The 23,164-nt window shown below is 44.9% G+C and overlaps 1 protein-coding gene and 1 pseudogene across 16 annotated transcripts in view; both read left to right on the forward strand.

The window, feature by feature from the left end:
* LOC147638130 (cyclin-L1-1-like) overlaps window positions 1-23,164 on the forward strand; it is a 50,316-nt gene that overhangs the window by 13,683 nt on the left and 13,469 nt on the right. The window lies entirely within an intron of this gene.
* LOC147638131 (uncharacterized) lies at window positions 15,509-16,773 on the forward strand (annotated as a pseudogene).

Raw genomic sequence — 23,164 nt, forward strand, 5'->3', positions numbered from 1 at the left:
GGGATTAGGCTCGCACGAGAGTCTGCTACTGGAGAAGAAGGTACAGGGGTAGCTACTGGTGTCAAGGGGGTATACTCTGGTGTAGAGGGACGCACCGTGAATGAAGATGGATAAAAGTCCTCAGAATAGGTGCAATATTCATGAAAAATGATGCTACACTCGGGGAGGATAGCGCCCAGATAAGGATGACGCCTGAGTATAAAACAGTAATGATCCAGATCCTGTGCAGAGGTACGAACATGGATCACCCACATGTCGAATTCTCGGAGGTGAGAAGTCGGTGTGGCTATTTGAATGCGGTAATGAGTGGGTTGGAAAAAGGGGGGCACGCTTAGTGGAACAGAGGCTGAGACCGGTGGAGAAACACGGGTAGGAGAGGGCACTATGGACTGAGAGGGTGTATTCTGTAAATAACTGAAATCATAGGTTTCCTCTGCCATGTGCCTTCGGAGAAGAGGGTTATGTGTGTCCACGTGATCTGAGAGGTGCTCTTGAACCCGTAAAAAGTGATATTGGCCTCGGATGAGTGGAGAGCCTGCAAAAGAATGAAATGGCGGGTTTTTGATATGTTAATCTTCCACATTATGTGAGATGTTTATGTCCAAGAAAATGGAAAAATCACACCTATGTGGAGAATATCGCCATTGAGAGTTGTAGAGGCCATGATAACAGAATAATGAAGGACCATGAACCGGGCTGAGCGAACAGATGCTGGTCGAAAACAGCACGCTAGGTTGGTGTGCTTTAAAAAAAAAAAGCGCTGGTTGTTGGCCGTGGGTTCTCCCTTCTGTTTTTTTTTTTGAGTTAGCGCTGGTCGCTGCCGTGGGTTCCCCCTTTTCTTTTTTGTTTTTTTTGGTTTTTGGGAGTTATCGCTGGTCGCTGTAGTGGACGTCTTTCTTCTTTTTTTTTTTCCTTGTGCGTTGCGCTGGTCGCAGTCGTGGGCGTCTTTACGCAAATCGGGCTGCCGTTGATGTGCTGGCTGTTGGCTGCTTGGGTCGTTGGGTAAAGCCACGTGGGTTAAGCCTTAACTTATAAGGCTAGGTAAACCTTTGTGTATTATGTGAAACGTCACATAAAAAACGTGAAAGGTTGTGGCTTTCAAAAAACGAATGGGTGGCGCCCTGCAACCCTTGCGTGGAGACGATTCAGCCCCAAGAGAGTGCTATCAAGACCTCCAATAGAGTACAGGGCAGCCTTCAAGCATTTGGATGGAACCTTGATGTGAGTCTATGCTTCCCACCATTTTTTTTTGTTTGAGAAAATTGGGGGAAAAATGCTTAATCAAGCAAAATTGGGCAAGATTAAATGGGGCATTATCTCCTGTTCTTCCATACAACTCTTGCTATCCCTAATTCTAAGGTTAATTTGCTGATTTAGGGTTTTTGATTTTTAGGGTTAGGGTTTTTTGGATGTGGGCATACTATAGGTTGGAGCTTGTTTGCTCTGATACCACTGTGAGAACTTCCTAGTCTATTAAGACATGATTAAAATTGAATACAAGAACTAAAGATAATTAGAGAGCGGAAAGCTGAGTTGTTTGCATTGAGACAGAGGCCTTTCTTAAATAGAGGCCGAAAGGGTACAAGTGAAGAGACACATCCCTGGGGAAGGGTGTGGCTCTTGAATCAATGGTTATGTCCTTTGGACTTAGGGGTGGGTCTTTTAATGAAGACATGTCCTTTGATAGTGACCCATGTGTAAGGGTGTGACCCTTCACAGGTGTCCTTTCAGTTAATAAGTGATTAAGGATAATTAAGGAGAGATTAAGAGAGTTAGTCACAATCGTGACAGGGAGGAGGGCTTGATCTGGCCGGCCAGCAGACACACAGCTTGCAGATTGAGAAGTAGGGCTGTGTGGGATGAAAAGATGGTGCGCACAAGCCGGTGCCTCTTCTTTTGGTGGGTATAGAAAAAGCACATGTGAACATGAGCATGTGGGTAGCCATGGATGGGCTGCTATCTGGACAGCTGTGAGAAGAAAAGGGGTGGGGCCGCTTATGTCCATGCGTGTGAGGATGTGGGAGGCGCGCTAGAAGTGGCCTCCGTTGGGGTTAAAAGAGGGCAATACAGGTGTTTTTTTGGGCATATCAAAGGGGGCGCCCATTAAACGGCCCATTTTAAGCGGAAAAAAAAGAGTTGTTAAAAGCACACATTCTGGTATAAATACAAATCTCCTACACTTAGCCGAACCATACAAGAGATTTTTTCAAAGAGTCGGCGTGGGACAAAATTTATGGGGAGCAACTTTTGCACCTCTTTTTGTACACAAAACATGGGGAAGATTGTGGTATGTGGTTTACTCAATGATCTCAGATTTTTCTTGCTCTAGTGTCGTGCGGTTTCCTCTTTTGCTTTCCTAAAAGTCTAGAATCAGCATGTATTTTATTATGACATTGTAGTAGCAAAAGAAGCCCTTTTCTCCATATCCATGGCGAGGATGACTAGGGAGTAGCACGACCGTCATTTAAGAATGAGATAGGCACTTGGGCTCGGTACTTGTGGTCACAAAGGGAGCACTTGTTTACTGTGGCACCTTCTTTCACCTCTCATGCATTGGTGGGTGAGGAGGAGCAGACATAGAGGGAAAGTAGGGATTGACAGACAGTATGTTTTTACATCATAGGCCGATGGGGAACCTTTCTTTAGGATATTTTGTGCTTCCCTGCCCCACCAAACCCTTACCTCATCGTGCAAGGTGTTAATCCTTCTTCGTCATACTTTATGGGGTGGTTGTTTGGGGAGTGACTTGATCCGAGTAGATTTCAATTTTCCGTTTATGGAGTGGAACAATTTGAGTTTTCCTTCATGATTTTAACCTTCAGGCTGTTTTTCCTTGTCAGGGTGCTCTATGGGCTATACATACCCATGATAGGCTCCATTGGTGGAAGAAGAGTTGCATGAGTACGTAGCAAGAAGCAAATTTCTTGATAGTTTCTTGATTTGTATGTGCTCGTAATGTCTTAGCTGAATATAACTTGGACCAATATTTTCCATGATTACTTGGACTAGTGGTAGACTAATTTGAAGGAGTAGATCCTGACCAATGCAAGGGTGATGTGAGGGAGGGGATTCAAGTATGGTTTATCTCTTGGGAGGTCTAGATGGTGATACACACCTTGGGGACATATACTGTAAGATCCACTAGGATCTCCCTAAACACAAACAACCAGATTAGTACTAGGCTCCAATCCCACGAACCATCTGGTATACCACCAACGCTTGCCTTCAACATGACTGTCCGTGATCCGTCGAATCTAATCATGTTCTCGATGGTAATCTTGCTCCATCACATCCATAGAGTGAATAACTCGTGTAAACAATAATAACCCAAGTCTTACTTGTTCAGTGGCTACTGTTCTTATAAATAATTGTCCGGTCATAAATAGCTAGTATACTGGTATTATTAACCATGAGCTTTAGCTGCGTGTATCAACCTACTTTTCCTAATCTCAAGGCCTTCCTAACCTTGCAGGATTAGGCCACTAATGTCGAGGATTAGCATTAGGTGAACATACTTCCCCTCTTAAGACATTTCCTTTCTTGGAAATAAAGCAAGGGAAACATAGCCACTTCAAACATCTATCTCCGAAATTAGGTTTCGTTCATGTCTAACGAAACCATATAGCTAGGTATCCATGAATCAACTCAATTGAAGTTGCTATTCCGCCATCCTATCACCGTGGAATCAAGACAAAACTAGAACCTGCTCAAGCTCTTGAGGGATAGAGCAATGCCTCAATCCCCCAACTCCTAAGGAAGTTGGAAAATGTGACAACCATTTGCTAGCTACAACATAATACCCCATACCGAGGGAATAACTTCCTAACCTTCCTTGATCGTAACGTCTTAGAACTCTTGGGTATTCTCAAACAACCCAACATTCTCGTGGGTAGCTCTCCCTTGGTGAAGGCCTCCTATCCGAATATAATTGTGCTCTATCCTGAGCATTCTTGATACTAGATAGCATCCGATGCACCGACTAGCTATCCTCTTGGAAATCTCTAGCCGCATCAATTCGAATATCCTTAAGTCCCATAGTTATCTGAGATGCACCGACTAGCTATCCTCTTGGAAATCTCTAGCCGCATCAATTCGAATATCGTCCCATAGTTATCTGAGATGCAGGTTGAAAACCGTACATCAGCATACTCAGATTGTAATCAGTATGCAAACATAGACAAAGCTAACATAGGGATGTATTTAAGCCCAGCAAGGTGTGCCGTTATAGACTCAACCACATGTCCAAGAGATAAAGATATCTAGAGAGAGGGGAGAGAGAGAAGAGAAGAGGCATCTTGCACAATACACCACATTGAGCGGGGAACAGGCCCCGCCTCCTTTCAAGAATTTATTCAGGAACAATCCACGGGCACGTTGGCCAGGATCAATAGAATCATTGAATACAAAACACACACATATGTCGATGTAGGATATCCTAGTCGATGTCGAGGTTGTGGCACAAGATCTTGATGCCGAGCACACCACGGGGATGACCCACAAGTATCTCTCACTGGGCTAGTACCAAATCCAAATCCAATGAATCCAAGTCCCAAGTTCCAAGTCCAAATCAAATCCAAAACCAAGTCCAGATCCATGTCCAAGCTATGTGTCTAAGTTCCATGTTCATGTTCAAGTTCCATGCCGAAGCTCTATCTCCAAGTTCATATCCAAGTTAAAATCCAAGTTCAAGTAGTCCAAGTTCCCATGAGTAATCTCCACAACTCCTACAACCTTGTCGATGAAGAAAACCATGGAAAAGCTCTTTCTGGTAAGAAATTTGATATAAAACTTGTTTTCATGGTTTTTGGGCGATAAAAACCTCCAAAAAGCAATTTTAGGGTTTTTGGAGCAGTTTCAGGGTTTCTGAAATTTTTGTCCGTACATGTTCGTACAACTCCGTACACACATCCGTATCGCCCATGCATATGCCCATACAAGTCTAGGGCTGACCGTACATCTGAAAAGCAAGTTGGAGAAGGTGTTGATGGTGAAAAAGCTCTCCATGATCATAATGATGCCGACACACTCTCAACGATCTCCTTAATGATCTTGTTCATGGTACTACAAGAGAAGTCCAATCCTTTTTATACTTGTAAGAGACCCTGCTTTTTGCCAAAAAGCCTTCATGCTTTTGCTTTGCCTTTTTATGCTTTGCTTTGCTCTTTCTGTCTTTACTTTTGCTCTTTTTACTTTTATTAATAAAATATTACTCAACTTTTGGTGCTTTGCTTTTTTGGCTTTAGGACCTTGCTTGCTTTTTGGCCTTAGAGCTATTTTTGAGAAAGCACCTTTTAGCTTTTTGGTCCTGCTCAGTCTCCTCTTTCCAATGGTGTCCTTGGCTCACTGTCGACCTTGTTTGACTTTTTGCTTTTTCTTGCTTTTTGACCAAAAATGGTGCTTTTTCTTAATCAAACCTTATGGACCCTGTCCCCATGTCTTCTTCCACTTGTCTGGTGTCTGGGCATGGATTTCATCATGTAAAAAGAGCTAGGAGGGCCAAATAGTTACCCTTCTGTTTGCCCAACAGACCGAGGATGATTAGCAAATACTTCCCTATCCGAGAATCGTATAACTTAATCATAAATAACCTTAGAGAATGCTCATATATGGACCGTGCTCAATCTAGAACATCACTGATAGAAGACATCGAGACCGTGTTCAAACTAAAACATCGCCAATAGAAACCCTCTAGTGCAAGTCGGTATTTGTTAATGCAAACTACAAACCATCTGCCCTTTTCCAAGGCTTAACTCCTCTTAGAGTTATACCTTTAAGTTTTAAAGTCTCAGGGAAACCCGGGCTATCGAAACCCACACTAAACATAACCTAGTTGTCTCTAGGAGTCCTATGCTTAGCATCATCATAGGAAAATTTAACCAAATCATATGGTCTCTTGGTGTTGAATGCGTATAGCATTCCACCAAAATTTGATATATCCTCTTTGTTGGCCGATAGACCCATAACAATCATAATGAGGAGGAATTGAATCGAGTCAATACTGGTTGTGTGAAGTACCTAGAAACTTTAAGTTTTGCCCAACCATTGTGTCAAGGTAATCCAAATGCCAAACAACATCACAATGGTATTGGGACAACGTCGAACTAGTATAACCCCACGTGCCAGCACTCTACCACACAGCCCTAGACAACAAATCTGATAATCGTATATTTGCCACATTAGAGGATAGAGGTTATACCTCATGAACAAAGGCAAGTGAAACATCAGTTTTACCATCCAACAATCATTTGGATCATATCGGAGGTTAAAACATCTACGACATCGAAAACCCGCAAACTATATATGAAGTAGACCCTAGCGTCTCATTCCACCAGGATATGCTCCAGATATGTTTTACAAATCCATCACTCACCAGTCTGCGAATCTTGAATATTTAAATTGCTAGTGATATCTGGCACACAAACTAACCTTTCACAGAAGAAAGGATCTATCCATGTAATCCATTGAAATACCTTCACTGATACAATCTCAGAGTATGGATCTTTGCAAAATATATGCATGCGCTTCAAGATCCATTGGTAATCCAAACATCACTTAGAATAGGAAAAACATAACAGCTTCACCATACGAGTGATGAAACAAAGAGTTTCACCACCCCGATCCTAGATTCAATCGTAGATGCAATCAATCCGCAACAACACTCCAAGCATCTGCAATCCCTAACCCATAAATCCAGGTGAGAGTGATCAATTCCTTCATGGACCTTATCTTGACACAACTAGACTCCTATCTGAATGTCGGCCACTTTCGGGTTAAACCCCCATTTCAATCTGCCAATACAACATTCCCTAAGACCTCCTCCAATCCTGGGATTACCCTAAGTGCTTAACACTCAAAAAATGACAAACTATGTCAATACTCCAATGGACACTGTGCCCGTAGCTACTCACTGGCACTGAGCATAGCCATAAATGGCTAGCTAGTGAGTACTGCTACCACAACACTGGAATCTTTGAGGAGCGCTAATAGCTTGTCATTCCAATCAAAGGATCCATGGACAATTGTCCAAGTAATAGGAGAAGAATCCTAGAAAATACCAAATATTACTTAGAACAAAATCACATTGCTCCACGTAAAAGACAGTAAGTCCTTGCACGACGACTTCCCCAATGCTACTAAGGAAATTCACCCCTTTTCCACCCTTTGTATCTGCCCACCCCAATGTAAATGCCCCATCCAATATCCAAAATCCTTGTGGATAACAAGGTTTTATCAAACGAGGTCTTCTCACATGCCAAAGCTATAGCATCTCTTGCCTAGAGACACTAAGACGAGGCTAATAATAATTCTTTCTATCTTTAGTGGTGCATATGCCCTATCAACTACCTTTTTGTTGTAATAATTCTATCTATTTGTTAAATGTGGATCGCGATTGAAGTGACAATCTTGACGAAATTTCTTCGTGGATGGTTTTTAGATTGGTAACTACAGATAAGCTATCCAAAGGAACCGAACTTATCCTTGAATCTAAAAGTGTAAGAAGGATTCTCCATGTCAATCTTGACAACCGTGATAAACATGACAAACATGTTGGCCAAAATCTAGATATCTAGTGCCATGCTATCAAACATCCCTCTCATCAGTCCCTGGTATCCACCAGGTAGCCTACAATCACAAGGATCCACACTATAAAATATGTGTGTCCCCCTCTCGTACTACACAAGGCACGAATTGTGTATGAGCATCGCATGCTCAAATCCAGCAAGTCTGTAAAAACCGTGTAACATGTGTCAAAGAGATGCTCTCCATATCGAAGTCAACAACTAAGACATCGCATTGTACTCATCTCGGAACTGCGTCTCGAAATCCACCATAGTGGGTTTGTGTACCTCCTCTTAGGCTCTCTCCGCCTCGTAAGGGTTGCTCCCATAAGGAGACCCCTCAAACCATAGTAACAGGGGACGGAGGGGACGGAGGGTGGGGACGCGGAAACGTCGTCTCGAATCGGCGATTCGTTCCGGCGCGGGCTGGGGACGGAGGGGACGCCTCGGGCAGATGCGTCACAAGGGGACGTTGTCCCGGGAACAGCGGAACGGGACAGGCAGGTCGGGACGGGACGCCGTTTTTTTTGGTTGTTTTTTTGCGCCGTTTTTTTGTTTGTTTGTTTGTTTCGCTTTTTTTTTGGGGCATTTTTTTTCGCTTTTTTTTTTTGGCTTCTTCTCGTTGCTTTCCACCCGTTGGTGCCTGGCAGCTGCCCGTTGCTTTCCTCATGCTGGCTGGCCTGGTTGCCATCACCCGTGACCTGAGCCTATAAGGCTTGTGCTGAGTGCTCTCCTCTCTCTCTCTCCCACTCTCTCTCTCTTGGCCAACCGCCCCACTCTAGAGCTTAAGGCTTAAGCAACAAGCGCTCTAGCCTCTCTCTCTCTCTCTCTCTCTCTCTCTCTCTCTCTCTCTCTCCCCCAGTGCCCAGGGCCAGGCCCCACTCCCTCACTCTCTCTCTCCCACTCCCTCTCCCACGGGCCACTCTCTCTCTCTCTCTCTCTCTCTGGAGGCACCCTCTCTCACTCTCACACGGACAGAGATTACCAGACTCATCCGTCAGGATTTAGTTCAGTTGGACATTAGGAGGACATGGATACAGCCGACTGAGGAGCTGGGCACGAAGATGGCTTTCTACAGAGAGCATTTTCTTCAGCTCACAGCAGATGGTTTTGTGATCAGACCTAGTTACATGGATGTACACTTGTCTCATGCAGTACGATGTGCTATTGGTCAGATTCGCACATCCTCACACCAGCTTGAGATTGAGATTGGCCGATATAGAGGTATACCAGCTGAGGCCAGGATATGCCGAGTATGCCATGGGTGATGGGAGAAGGAACAGAATTAGGGTTTCAGTTCATTCATGGGAGACATACACAGAGAAGCAAGGGAGAGAGAGAGAGAGAGAGAGTTGTGGGGATAAGTCAACTCACCAAGTGAGTGTGTGACTCCCCTATCACACATGTATATTGCACTAGTACACATAGTGCACTTAGTACATTAAAAGTACTAAGTGTACTATGTACTATAACTTATGGGCTTGTACACACTATAAGGGTGGGCATTACCTCCATATGTGAAACTCAGTGCTATGGACAGCCCACAGTCGGATAGTGCCAGAAGAAGTATGGACAGGGAAGCCTCCGTCATACAAGCACTTGAGAGTGTTTGGTTGCGTTGCGTACGTGCACATACGCAGGGAAATGCGCACCAAACTTGATCCTAAGTCTCACAAATGCATATTCCTAGGATATGGTGACAGAGGTGAAATGGGGTATAGACTTTGGGATCCCATAAATAGAAAGATCATACGCAGCAATGATGTCATTTTTGATGAAACATGCATGTATAAGGAGCCTGCAAGGCAACAGGAGCCTGGCAGAGTCATCTTTGATGATGATGGACATCATGGACAACAACAAAGGGCTGTAAATCAGCCATTACAGCAGGAAAACCAGCCCTTAAATGGTGCTGAAAATGGTCCAAATGGACAGCCAGATATGGCAGAAGATATCCCTATGGATATACCACAGTTGGAGGAGATACCGGGCATGATTTTTCAGCCTTATGGCATGGAACAGGAGCCACCAATGGGTGATATGCAGGCTGGACAGCAACCTGCAAATGATGGTCATTGGGTACGGAGGTCCACTAGACCCTCCAGAGCCCCTGACAGGTTTGTTCCAGGGGTTGACTACTTGATGCTCACTGACTGTGGGGAGCCCTCATGTTATAAAGAGGCTTTACAGAGGGCAGACAAGGCTCTTTGGGAGCGTGCCATGAAGTCAGAGATGGATTCTCTGCACAAAAATGGAACATGGAAGTTGGTGCCTTTGCCTGCAGGCAAGAAGGTTTTGCCATGCAAGTGGGTATACAGGCTCAAAGTTGCACCAGATGCAAAGCCAAGATACAAAGCCAGGTTAGTGGCTAAGGGCTTCAAGCAGGAATATGGTGTGGACTTTGATGAGATCTTCTCTCCAGTGGTCAAAATGACCACACTTAGAGCTGTGTTAGCTTTGGTTGCACATGATGATCTGGACTTGATTCAGATGGATGTGAAGACTGCTTTTCTTCACGGTGATCTCCATGAGGAGATATATATGCAGCAGCCAGAGGGTTATGCAGTAAGTGGAAAGGAGAAGCTTGTATGCAAGCTGAAAAAGAGTCTTTATGGGCTCAAACAGGCACCAAGGGAATGGTATCATAAATTTGATACATTCATGAAATCTCAGAAATTCAGGAGAAGTGACATAGATCACTGCTTGTACACCAAGAAAGCTTTGGATGGCAGTCTATTGATTCTCATTTTGTATGTTGATGATATGTTGATTGCCGGGAAATCTCGTAAAGAGATGGATGCCTTGAAGCAGAGGCTGCATCAAACCTTTGATATGAAGGATTTGGGTGATGCAAATCACATCTTGGGTATGCGGATACTTCGGGACAGAAATCAGCATGTGTTGTATTTGTCTCAGAAGGAATACATTGGCAAAGTCTTGCAGAGGTTCAATATGGACGGGGGGAAGAAAGCTAGTACTCCTTTGCCTCCATATGTGAAACTCAGTGCTATGGACAGCCCACAGTCGGATAGTGACAGGGCTGATATGGCCAAGATTCCGTATGCTTCAGCTTGTGGCAGTCTCATGTATGCCATGGTTGCTACTAGGCCGGACATTGCATTTGCAGTGGGAGTGGTTTCTAGATACATGGCCAACCCTGGCAAGAAGCATTGGGAAGCAGTGAAAGGTGTCATGAGATACCTGAAGGGCACACAGGATTTGTGCATTTGCTTTGGCAAACAGGATGCATTAGTGCATGGTTACACGGATTCGGATTATGCCGGTCATCCAGATAACCGGAAGTCTACTACCGGTTATGTGTTTACATTCACAGGAGGTGCTGTGTCATGGATATCCAGAATGCAGAAGTGCACAGCCTTATCTACTACAGAGGCCGAGTATATTGCAGCCACAGAGGCTTGCAAAGAGGCATTATGGCTATCTCGGTTAGTGGTTGATTTGGGCTATACAGGGGATATTCCATTGTTGCATTGTGACAGTCAGAGTGCCATTCAGTTGGCAAAGAACCCTGTTTTTCATGCAAAGACGAAGCATGTGGATGTGAAGTATCACTTCATCAGAGAGGTGATAGAGAACAAGCAAATTCAGCTTGTTAAGATTCATACGGATGACAACCCGGCTGATCTGTTGACGAAGAGTTTGCCTCCGGAGCGGTTTGCTCATTGCAGACACTTGATGGGCATTGGATGAGGCCATTTTCAGCCTTGATATGGCCTTGTATATTATCATGTACATGCTGATTTTTTTCTTTTCCTTTACTTAAGGGCACTTTGCCTTTAAGTGGGAGGTTGTTGGGGTAAAGGCATAATGCCCACCCTTATAGTGTGTACAAGCCCATAAGTTATAGTACATAGTACACTTAGTACTTTTAATGTACTAAGTGCACTATGTGTACTAGTGCAATATACATGTGTGATAGGGGAGTCACACACTCACTTGGTGAGTTGACTTATCCCCACAACTCTCTCTCTCTCTCTCTCTCCCTTGCTTCTCTGTGTATGTCTCCCATGAATGAACTGAAACCCTAATTCTGTGATGAAAACACCAAAATCTGGTTGCTGCAGATTTTGGACAGCACCTTAAATGTGCTCTTTTGCCCTTCCAAAGTATTGTACAACAGTACCAAGTGCTTACAAATGATGTACCAAACCTGTATCGGCAATTTCAGCAGCTGAATTTGAACCTTTTGATCACTCAAAACAGTGTACAGCCACGCCAAAACATGCACAAAGCTGTGCCAAATCTGTACCAGCAGGTACAATAGCAATAAATGCTCTCCTGGCTGTCCAAATGAGTGAAAATCAGACTTTTACAGTCCTGTACACTGCATAAAACAGTCCCGAACAGAAATTGGGCAAAAGCCCCTTGACTGCAAGCTGATTTTTGAGGATTCAAGGCATAAATGTCTTGCCTGCTGCTTTGCCAAGCTCAACAAGCATACAAACTTGAAAAGCCCCTTGATTTGAGATCAATTTCTGATCATGCATGGTACATTGACGCACATGAAGGCATCCAGAGTGTTCACGATGCTTCCCCCTGGCCACATATACATCAAATACATGAAAGCCCCTTGATTTACAGGCACATTGAGTGCTTGTAAGGCATCAACACATTATCCACAGCATCAAACGCGATTGCCTGCATGCAAATCAACCAAATCGGCACAAAAGCCCCTTGATTTGCACTGCAATTTGCTGCAATTTTGCCCAAATGTGCGATTTTTTACATCATACAGCATGTATGAGTGTTTAATTGCACAATTACATCAAAAGCCCCAAATTTCGACATCCAATGTCCTGCAAATTGATCCTGTTTGTGACCAATGTCACCCAATTTTGCCAATTTTGCTCAAAAATTGAGCAATTGGGCACCTGTACCTGCTCAATTGCTTGAATTGATAAGAAATTCGCAAAATTGAAGCAAAAATACCTCTGAAATTTCTGATTTACTCTGATTTGCAGGCGGGTTGATGAATTTGGTGCTGCTGCAGAAAGATTGATGCTATTGGAGGGCTCTTCAGGCGTGCTGCAGAATTCGTGTGCTGCTATGTGAGAGAGGAGGGCCTTCTTCCACAAAGCAATCGCTGGGCTGCTGTGCGCTTCACTCGGCTAGTGCCAAGCTACAAGACGGGTGGTGGAGGGTCGTGCTGGACGGGTTCTGTTGATGGACGTCTTCGCTTAGCGCCTGGACGTCTTACGCCCAGCGCTTGTTCGCTCAACGCCGGGCGCTTCAGATTCGCCCAGCGCTACACGCCTTGTGGTTCGCTCCACGCTCGACTGCCTTCGCCCGCTTTGTGGACCAGTCGATCAAATGCGCTTGTCGCCTGCGTTGTGATGCAACGCCCGCCTGGTAGCGCTTCGCTCGCCTAGCGCACTTACGCGCTACACTTTTGCCACGTATTCGCCTGGCTTCGCCGTCGACGGGCTCCCTTCGCTACTGGCCGCTGACGTCTTTGCTTAGCGCCAGTCTACGCACAGCATCTGTAGTCGACAGTCCACGCTCATCGCTCATCCGCCCAACACTTCGCCTATCGCTTACTGATTCGCACGCTTATGAGCGCCACCTGCAGTTTAGCCTGTGTTGCTTTCGCCTCTTTTGCTGCCTTCGTTCACGCCCAGCCTGCGACCTTCACGTGTTCACGTAGAACTTGATGATGCTGATGATACGACTCCTTGCTACCATCAAGGAGAAGAGGAAGGGAGGGATCACTAAGGGCTCTGATACCAGTTGATGGGAGAAGGAACAGAATTAGGGTTTCAGTTCATTCATGGGAGACATACACAGAGAAGCAAGGGAGAGAGAGAGAGAGAGAGAGTTGTGGGGATAAGTCAACTCACCAAGTGAGTGTGTGACTCCCCTATCACACATGTATATTGCACTAGTACACATAGTGCACTTAGTACATTAAAAGTACTAAGTGTACTATGTACTATAACTTATGGGCTTGTACACACTATAAGGGTGGGCATTATGCCTTTACCCCAACAATGGGGAGCCAGAGACAGAGCTGCATTATATATGCCATTGTACTGCATACTATGAGATACGTGGTCGTTTCCACTGTTTATTCAGAGAGGGTTTTGGACCACTTTCCAGAGTCATGGGATACCAGGACCAGAGGTGTTTGGGATTGTTCTTGCTTGAGCTGCGGAGACATAGAGATAGCCTACTTAGGCGCACAGAGAGCCAGACTCAGAGGCACATTACAGATTTCTTTAGTCCAGCCATCACTGCGCCAGATGGACCACAGCAGCAGCAGGACATGGATACCGCCCACACCAGGGGTACACTGATTGATCGTGCGATTGAGCTTGGGTGGTCCAGACGCCCACGACTACGGAGGGGGGCATCCCAGTATAGACGGAGGTTGCAGCGGCAGATTCGGATTATTCTTGCGAGGCATGCGGGACACCCAGTCAGGGTGCTGACCACAGAGGATATTGAGGAGATCCGCCAGTGTCCGATGCGGCACATATTATGAGATGGAGGCACCTCCATAGTGTACCCCTCCGTCCCACATGATATTGTATCCTCTCACTATATTCCACTCACCTCCATAGCGTACCCCCCCCTCGCTATATTCCAGTTCCAGTTTCATTTTCTAGGTGCCAGTAGTATCATCTTTATTTTTCATTTTCTGGGTTTTTTTATCTAGACATTGTATCAGATCCACCATGATATAACTTTTGGTCTCATAGGTCATTATGGCCTTTTGAAGACGTTAATATAACATTTCATTTCATTTCATTTCTCTCTCTCTCTCTCTCTCTCTCTCTCTCTCTCTCAACTTTCACCCTCTCTCATGGCATCTTCTTCACAAGCAACCTTCGGCTCCGCACGTCGTGTTTGTGCTAGAAGAACCGATGGTTGGTCATGGTGTGAAGAGGTTAATGCCAACCGCCCTGGAAGTGGAGGAGGTTCACGCCCGTGGTCTTGCAAGCTTTGCCCCTATAGGTGGACGAGTGGGTCAGACAAAGTGAGAGCCCACCTTATGCATGAGTCCGGGCACGAGGTTCGATTTTGCACGGGAATCACATCGGAGAAGAGAATGGAGCTTCTTGAGCGCATTGCCGGGCATGAGGCTTTGAGGGCTGCAAGGCCGGCACGTATGGCTGTGGATCCTGCAGCATTTATGACACCACTTGAGGGGTCTGTTTCAGGGTCAGGGGGTGCATCTACCACATCTACACCACGGCCACATGGTGTAGGTTCCTTTGCGATGCCCACACCCGCGTAGCGACAGAGTACACTTGAGGGAAGTTGGGATCCTAAGAAGAAGGAAGAGGTTGATACAGCTGTGGCTCGTTTCTTCTTCCATGACCATATTGCTAGGTAAGCCTTGACTCTTAACGTGATTTTTGTAAGTTTCATTCTTGAAAGTTCACTTGTTTCTTTTTGTAATCAGATCCGAGTACTTCAAGGCTATGGTGAAGAGGATTGGGGAGTATGGTCCAAACTACACCCCCCATCATCAGAGTCTGCGCGCACCACATTGCTCGACAAGGAGAAGCGCCTTGTCGAGCAAGCTACAGAGAACACAAAGCGGCTATGGGCAAAGAATGGAGTGTCACTCATTGCAGATGGATGGAGTGACACACGAAAGCGGTCCATCCATGGTCTCATTGCATATTCATGTGGCGAGATGTACTTTATTGCTTCACATGATGCCTCAGGGACAGGGAAGAGTGCAGACGTGCTTGCAGCAGAGTGGGCAAGTGGCATTGAGCTAATGGGCCCGAAATGTGTGGTGGGTTTTGTTGTAGATGGCGAGGCTGCAAATAGGGCAGCTGGAGCTATTATTGAGGGCATGTATCCACACATGACTGTGTCATATTGTATGGCACATTGTTTGAACAATCTTTTAAAGGATATTGGAAAGAAGTCATGGATTGAGCCAATCATTCAGGAGGCCAATGATCAATCAAATGGTCACATTTGTCTTGAACCACCAGTTCCTCTGCCACGAGTTCTCCAAGAAATCAAGGCTCTCACTTCTCAAATACTCAGACACCCAATTTGCCTTCAACTTCTTGATGCTGGCCCGCTTGAGGGAGTGCAGTGGTGCATTGAGGCAGCTCTTCATCAGTGACGAGTTCACCACTTTTGCATTGGCTTCAACAGCCATAGGCATATTATGCAGGGAGCATGCAGAGAACACTTCCTTTTGGGAGGATGTGAAACGCATTGATGCTATGGTAAGGCCTATTGTCCACTTGTTGAGGCTTGTAGATGCTATGCAGCCATGCATCGGGAAGGTGTATGAGGCAATGGATAGACTGATAGAGAAGTTGCAAGAGTTAGAGCCCGATGAGGACAGATACGAGGAGATTCGTTCCTTATGTGTGACGAGGTGGAACTCCTATGCCTCTCCTATGCATCCAACTGCATATATGGTGGACCCTGAGTTTCAGGGTAATGGACAGGAGGGTGACAGAGAGGTCAGTGATGGTTGGAGGCGTATCTTGGATCGTCTAGTGCCAGATGGAGGCATTAGGCGCAAAATCAGAGACCAGCTTGCTGCATACAGGTCCTTTCGTGGTGCTTTTGGTTGTGCGGATGCACAAGAGGATAGGTTGAAGGTTGGGGCTGCTTTGTGGTGGGAAGACTATGGTTCAGATGGGCCTGAGCTGCAACACTTGGCTGTTCGCATTCTTAGCCAGCTGTAAGCTCCTCTTGTTTGGAGCAGCTTTGGAGTTCTTACAGCCATATTGCATCAAAGAAGAGGAACCGCCTTGGTGTAGAAAAGGCCAATGATCTTGTCTTTGTAAGCGCAAACTTGTGAATGCTTTGCAAGGGTGTGACTGCAAAGGCAGATCCCTTTACTCAGTGGGAGATGGAGTAGGAGGAGGAAAATGAGCAGGTGGAGACACAACAGAGCCCAGAGGATGATGCCACTACCTTTCAGACTGGTCATGTAGGCAGCCATGATCATGACGCCAGTACTTCTCACGCTGCAGCCTCCGATTGAGCATTGCAGGCTCTGATTTATCATTTAGCTATGTTTCATTGTTTTTACTTTTGAGTCCTGACTCAGCACTTTATGCGCATTGTAGACACTAGTCTTTTGTTATTTGATAGTGATCATCATTCCATGCTTATATATTGGTTTGAACTTTGTCGGTGTACTTAAGTCTTATTAGCGCCTGTTTGGTGTTTGCGCCACGTATTGCACATTTAAAGTGATGCCTTGAATGTTCAAAGTGTAAAAATATAAATGTTATTTTATTTAGTGTACTTTGTAGTCAATAAATTGCATATTCCATATGCCGTCCCCGCCCCCGCCCCCGTCCCCGTCCCCGTCCCCGTCCCCCGTCCCCGTCCCCGTTCCCCGTCCCATGTTACTATGCCTCAAACACATTGAAACCGTTCGTGTAGTAGTGGTTGAACCAATCACTGCCCTATGAAGGATTATCACCAGTCTCCCCAAAAGCTGAATATCAGCATGGAACTGAGCCCACAATTTCACTATCTGTCCCTCAAAGCAAGTTTTCTCCAAGACCCCCTCTAGTATCTACCATGTCCCATTGAACCTCCATATGAGCCCGTGACTTGCGAGGATCATCTTCCTCATGGTCGTAGAAATCTCATGAAAATGGAGCCGTTCCACCATAGGTAAGAGAGAAAAACTAGAGAATAAAGGCTACTATCACAAGATAACCTATTGACTGATTCTCGCGTATCGCATTTAAAGGGAGAGAAACCGACACCTTCATGGAGAAAAGACGAAAAGAAAAGCACCACCTACCTACACTCCGTGGACAAGAATTGCAGACCGTCTCCAAAGTTTCGTCATGTGAAACCAATCCAGTCCTATGAAAACAAAACCCGGAATACTCAGGCAGCAGACAGACAACACACTACTGAAACAATCTTTAGGACGCAGCGGAAGAACCATAAACAACACCAAAAAGAGCACAGCACTGAGCCGGAATGGCTGGCCCCCTTTAGTAACTTCCGTATTCCAGGGATAACCTGTTACAACAGACCAAGGTGCGGGTGCAACCGTACACCGGATTTTCCACAAAGCTCAGCAAACACTTACTCAAAGATATGAGTACCAATCAGCTTCATAATCCAGTATGAATCAGCATCGAAAACAACAGCCTGGTACGGTGCCAAATACAACCCTGATGTCCGTGCCAAAACAGTCCCTTAAACGGAGCCTCAAATCAGCCCCAGAAGAGCTCTCAAAACTGTCCCAGATTTCTCCCATAAACAGCCCCAGAAAGGCTCTCAAAACTGTCCCAGATTTCTTCCAAAAGCAACCCCAGAAAGAGTGGCCAGAAGGGAGTGATGAGAGAGAGTAACCTGCTGTACAACCAGCCTCGGGAGAAGTTGCTGTATGACCAGCACTGTACGGCAGCAGCTGTACCTGGTGCATGGCCAGATGAGAGGGAAGAACCTGCTGCTGTATGGTCAGCAAATCAGAGAGGTGAAGACGCTGCTGTACGCCTGTACGGCCAGTGAATCGGAGAGGTTAAGAGGCTGCTCTATGGCCAGTGTGTGCCCTTTTTTGCCCAAGCTGCTGCTGACCAGCCCTTGCCACCACTAAAAAGTAACCTCCTCTATATCAAGCATATGCTTAATTTTCGATTGCAAGAAGTGGTAGCCTCTCCATAAATACCATAAAACTCCACTTTTGGGAGTTAAAAACAGCCACCATACATATATATATATATATATAAGAGGTACCATTCCTTTCCCCAGGGCCATGCAAGCCAGAGGTTGGTGTACTTTCATCACACACCGTTCTTTGCACCCACGCTTTGCTATGCACCCATACCTGTACCTACACCTATATAAACCCCCCAGTACCTCATGGTCCAGACACCCCAGCACCCTGCTCTGTCGTACTCGTCATTCTGCTACCCAACGCCTGCTCTTGGTAGTCTGCACTCAACACTTTGTGCGGTTCTCCCTTGCATCTTTCTAGAACCTTACCCCGCCCGTCACCTTCACCTGTTCACGTGCTTACTATTTTCATTTTGAGCACCTGCATTATCAATATGATTGTTGTGCATCTTTTGTCACTTGGGATCCATCATACATCTATATATATATATATATATATATATATATATATACATACATATATATAAAAGTTTGCAAGATCCATGCAAAGGTGGGCGCGCTCACTTGAAGTGTTCACTCATGGCTTAAAAAATCAGGTCCGCCTCATCTGTATGCTCCTTGTCCAAACCCCCCACATGTCCACCCACTTATAAATAAGTGTGCACTGTGAACAAGTACCCTTATAAACCATTTAAGTGAGTAAAATCTTGTAAACTCATGTCATGTAATCCGCCTTCAGATAGAGACATGCCAGATAAACCTTCACACAGGTTTTGCAACAAGTCTTGGCTTTACACAGGCGTCTTCCATCTTGTGACGTCCCTGCTTTTGTGGAAAATCCCCATTCACAACTTAGCTCCATTTAGAGTATGAAATACTGTTCAAGACTGAAAGGGACCAAATGGTGACATCACGCATCGAGTTAGGTAAGTTTGCTTTAGTCCCGCTTTTAAGTGAAAAACACAAATCCAAGTGCTTTCCACAAAAAACATCTTAAAGCCTTTCCCATGTGCACAAGGATAAAAATGTCTTCAACCCACGCTTTTTCCAAAAGAACATCTAAAAGCTTTTCCCATGTGTACAAGGATAAAAATGTCTTCATCCTATGCTTTTTCAAAAAAAAAAAACATGACCTTGTTAACATGCCCTTTCCTAAAAAAAAATGCGCCCCCCAAATTTGCATCAGTCCCATGTGGTTGCTTTTTTTCTATTGCCTGCCCTATTGAGACCCACGTCTACCTCCTCCTGCTGTTGCCATATGTGCGCACATCTACACAAGGCCGGTTAGCCAGTTGGGCTGTCGACGTGGCACCCTATATGGAAGCGATAAGCAGCCCTTTCATGCATCCACAACCACCTTGTTGGCACCCCATGCATGTATGCGTTCCCATAGGCAACTCCTATGATCGTGACCCATAGCTACAAAAGTGCAGTACAGCCTATGCATAAAACATGTGAACCTGTTGCCATAGCACTTCGACAAGAATAAAACATGCCCCCATGAGGGGTTAGGAGGCCCCAAGATTAGGGATTAACATACGTATACCTGGCTAGCGTTCCCGGATTGATAAAACATGCTTAATGGCTATTATAGCGGGTTAGCTTTTTATTCACTATATAAGTGAGAGCTTGGGTTATTATGAGGCACAGTTGTGTGGATGCACCATCGAAGGTCTGGCTTGGATCAGGAGAGCAGACATGCTCATGCCATGCACATGGCGAGTACGTAGGTCGACGCATCGAAGTCCTTTGGGTTTGCTTTGGTGGTATGGGACGTGAGAGTTAGACATGGGCCTATGGGATTGTGGAGGATCCCTAGCCTTGGCTCGAGGGAGATCGGTGGATGCCGTTTGTGGTTGGGAGGTTAGCTAGCGTGCAACCTTATGATTTGATTTTGTACTATTCGTGTTTTTAGCTGTGTTTCGAGTAGATTTTTGGAAGGACTTTACATGCCCAAGCATAGGACAAAACATTAAGTGAAGGAAAAAGTTTTGATGAAGAGTTGATAAACTCTTAATTATCTTTAACTATTGATTAGAGATTAGTTGTGGTTGATTAGGGTTTCAAGGTATCTGTGTCTAAGATGATCCTCTTTGAAAGTCAAACACATAAGAAAGTCTAGGCCAGCTCTTGAGCATTTGCATTTGACTGGCAGGAAACAACGTGGGTCTGCCTCTTCAACGGTCAACAACTGGAAGAGTACAATCATTATGGAATCTCTAGCTCATTAGCAATCCAACTACAGAGTCTATAGGAATATCTTCCCTTAGATACTGTGGATTTGAGGATTTACCTTTTTAGGAATGTCGTGACCCCATTGTGAGCCCCAATTTGGGACATGTTAGGCACGAGCTACGTGGGTTAGTCTCCATAGCCATAGAGAGTTTGCATGTGTCACAATCTAGAAACGTGTGCGCACAAAATCTTAACCCATACATAGCATCATGGCAAAATACATAGGCATCTGACCACACATGGTAGGGGACTTATACCTACGTCAAGGGTCATGTGGATTGGCACCTCATGCTAGGGGACTGATGTGTACACCAAGGGTCAATAAGATTGGATGTGAGAGGTTGGGGATTTTGGTACGGGCCCATATCTAGATTATGGTATTTCGGTTGGCATGGGGATGTAATGTCTATGTCCAAAATGACCCTTTCCTATAAGCTACATGAAAGGGAGATAGTCCAACACATTCTTATGCATGGCATACTTGCATGTTTGGAATTGTTTTTGCGTGAAATGCGATCTGTGTCTAGTTTATGTACTAGGGAAGCGTTCTCATGAACCGTGCTCATGAATGTGTATTTTGACCTAGCTTGTGGGTTGTAGACAGGTGGTAGGTGTGACTCTAAGCTATATTTATGGTTGCTAGAATTATAACTCACTTTGCTGTTTTGTGGGTCCATAGTTCATTAAAGTACCGCTGGGCAACTTATATGTGAGTTTGGGCATCCACACTTCATTAAAGCGTGGGTGGACATGTATAAGTGAGTTTGGGCACTTATTGGTTGGTGGCTAGCCAAGCTCTTATAAATCAGGCCCTCTTTTAATTAAAAGAGCGTGGACAGCTAAATGGGCACCCTCTCCACTCATGGGAGAGGTGTGGCCTGTGTTGTGGTGGCCCAATGGCCACCATTACCCACTATGGAAAGGCTTATCCTCTCTTTCTCTCCCCTTGGGCAAATAGTTGTCTTATTCATGAGGAGGTAGAAGACAATTTTCAGCATAACCAGTTCATACATATACTTTTTGGCATGGTTTCTTTACAAATTTCAGCAAATTCAATGGTAAGAGCTTCTCCAAGTTCTTTTAACCTACTCTACATCTACGCGCTTGACCATCAAGAGCATCATATGGTTGATAATATGCCGCCTCTTGAGTCTCCACCAAGACATGTATGTGGGGTGTATTTTGGGAAAGATGCAACGAAAACCATTCCCCAAAGATGGAGCTGTTAGAGCTGAAAGTAAATTACAGCTCATACATAGTGATGTTGGTCCAATGCGGACACCATCCATAGGGGGGCATCTTTACTTCGTCACATTCATTGATGACTACTCCAGGTTTGCTTGGGCTTACTCCTTGAAAGCGAAAGCAAATGTGTTTACATGCTTTCGACACTTTGTAGCAATGGCTGAAAATATGCGTGGATGTAAAGTCCAAACGCTCCGCTCAGATAGAGGTGGAGAATACATGTCAAATGCATTCAAGGATTATATGCTTCAAAAGGGCATCAAACACCAATGTACTGTGCCTTATACACCGCAGCAGAATGGTGTAGCTGAAAGGAAAAATAGATCTCTCATGGAGATGGCAAGATGCATGGTGAAAGCACAAAAGTTGCCTCACAAATTTTGGATGGAAGCTATAATGTGTGCAGCTCATGTGTTGTACAGGTGTCCAACAAAAGCTTTGAAAACCATAACACCATTTGAGGCTTGGTATAGCCGAAAGCCAACAGTGGATTATATGCGTACATTTGGGTGTTTGGCATATGCACATGTGCCAGAACAACTCCGAACAAAGCTAGATGACAAAGCAATTAAATGCATTTTTGTGGGCTACAGCAATGAGAGCAAAGGATATCGTCTTTATAATCCAACTATACGAAGGATTTTTGTCAATAGAGATGTGGTATTTGCTGAAAATTCAGAACAGCCCATGTACAGCTTGTATAAAAGCAATGATACAAGCATACAGGACATGTTTGATGGACTTTTACCTATTGCAATTAGGGGGGATTCAGATAAGCCAGCCCCTACACAAGAAAATCCTCATGTAGAACATGTGGAACAGCCAGCCATTCAGCCCCCTTCTATGGAAGAAGTGGAAGATCTTGTTAGGGAAGAGCAAACAGCCATAGACACAGCCAAGTCAGTGCCAAGATGGTTGCTGAAAACTTTGCAAGAAAGCAAACTTGCAGCTCCACTCACAGGTAGAACAAGGGCTAGTTCCAGCCATGCTTTGAATATACATCCTGGGGAGTCTGCATTAGCAATGGGTGGTCTCTTTGATTCAGAACAGCCTTCTTCTTATGAAGAAGCACATGAGAATGAGCATTGGTTGCAAGCTATGCAAGCTGAAATTTCTCCTATCATGAAGAACAATACATGGGATCTTGTGGAATTGCCTAAAGGCAAGCATGTAATTGGAACAAAGTGGGTGTACAAAGTCAAAAGAAAGTCTGATGGTACTATTGACAGGTACAAAGCAAGACTTGTGGCTAAAGGCTACTCCCAGAAAAAGGGAATAGATTATGAAGAGACTTTTGCTCCTACTTCGAGAATGACCACAATAAGATCAGTGATTGCATTGGCTGCACATAAAGGATGGAAAGTGCATCAATTGGACATCAAAACTGCATTCTTAAATGGGGATTTACAGGAGGAAGTATATGTAAATCAGCCCATTGGTTTTGTAGTTCCTGGTGAGGAACATAAAGTATGCAGGTTACGCAAAGCATTGTATGGGTTAAAGCAAGCTCCAAGAGCTTGGTATGATAAGAT

Source organism: Cibotium barometz, chromosome 5 (assembly GCF_041138505.1).
Source record: "Cibotium barometz isolate CiBa-2024 chromosome 5, ASM4113850v1, whole genome shotgun sequence".
NCBI lineage: Eukaryota > Viridiplantae > Streptophyta > Polypodiopsida > Cyatheales > Cibotiaceae > Cibotium > Cibotium barometz.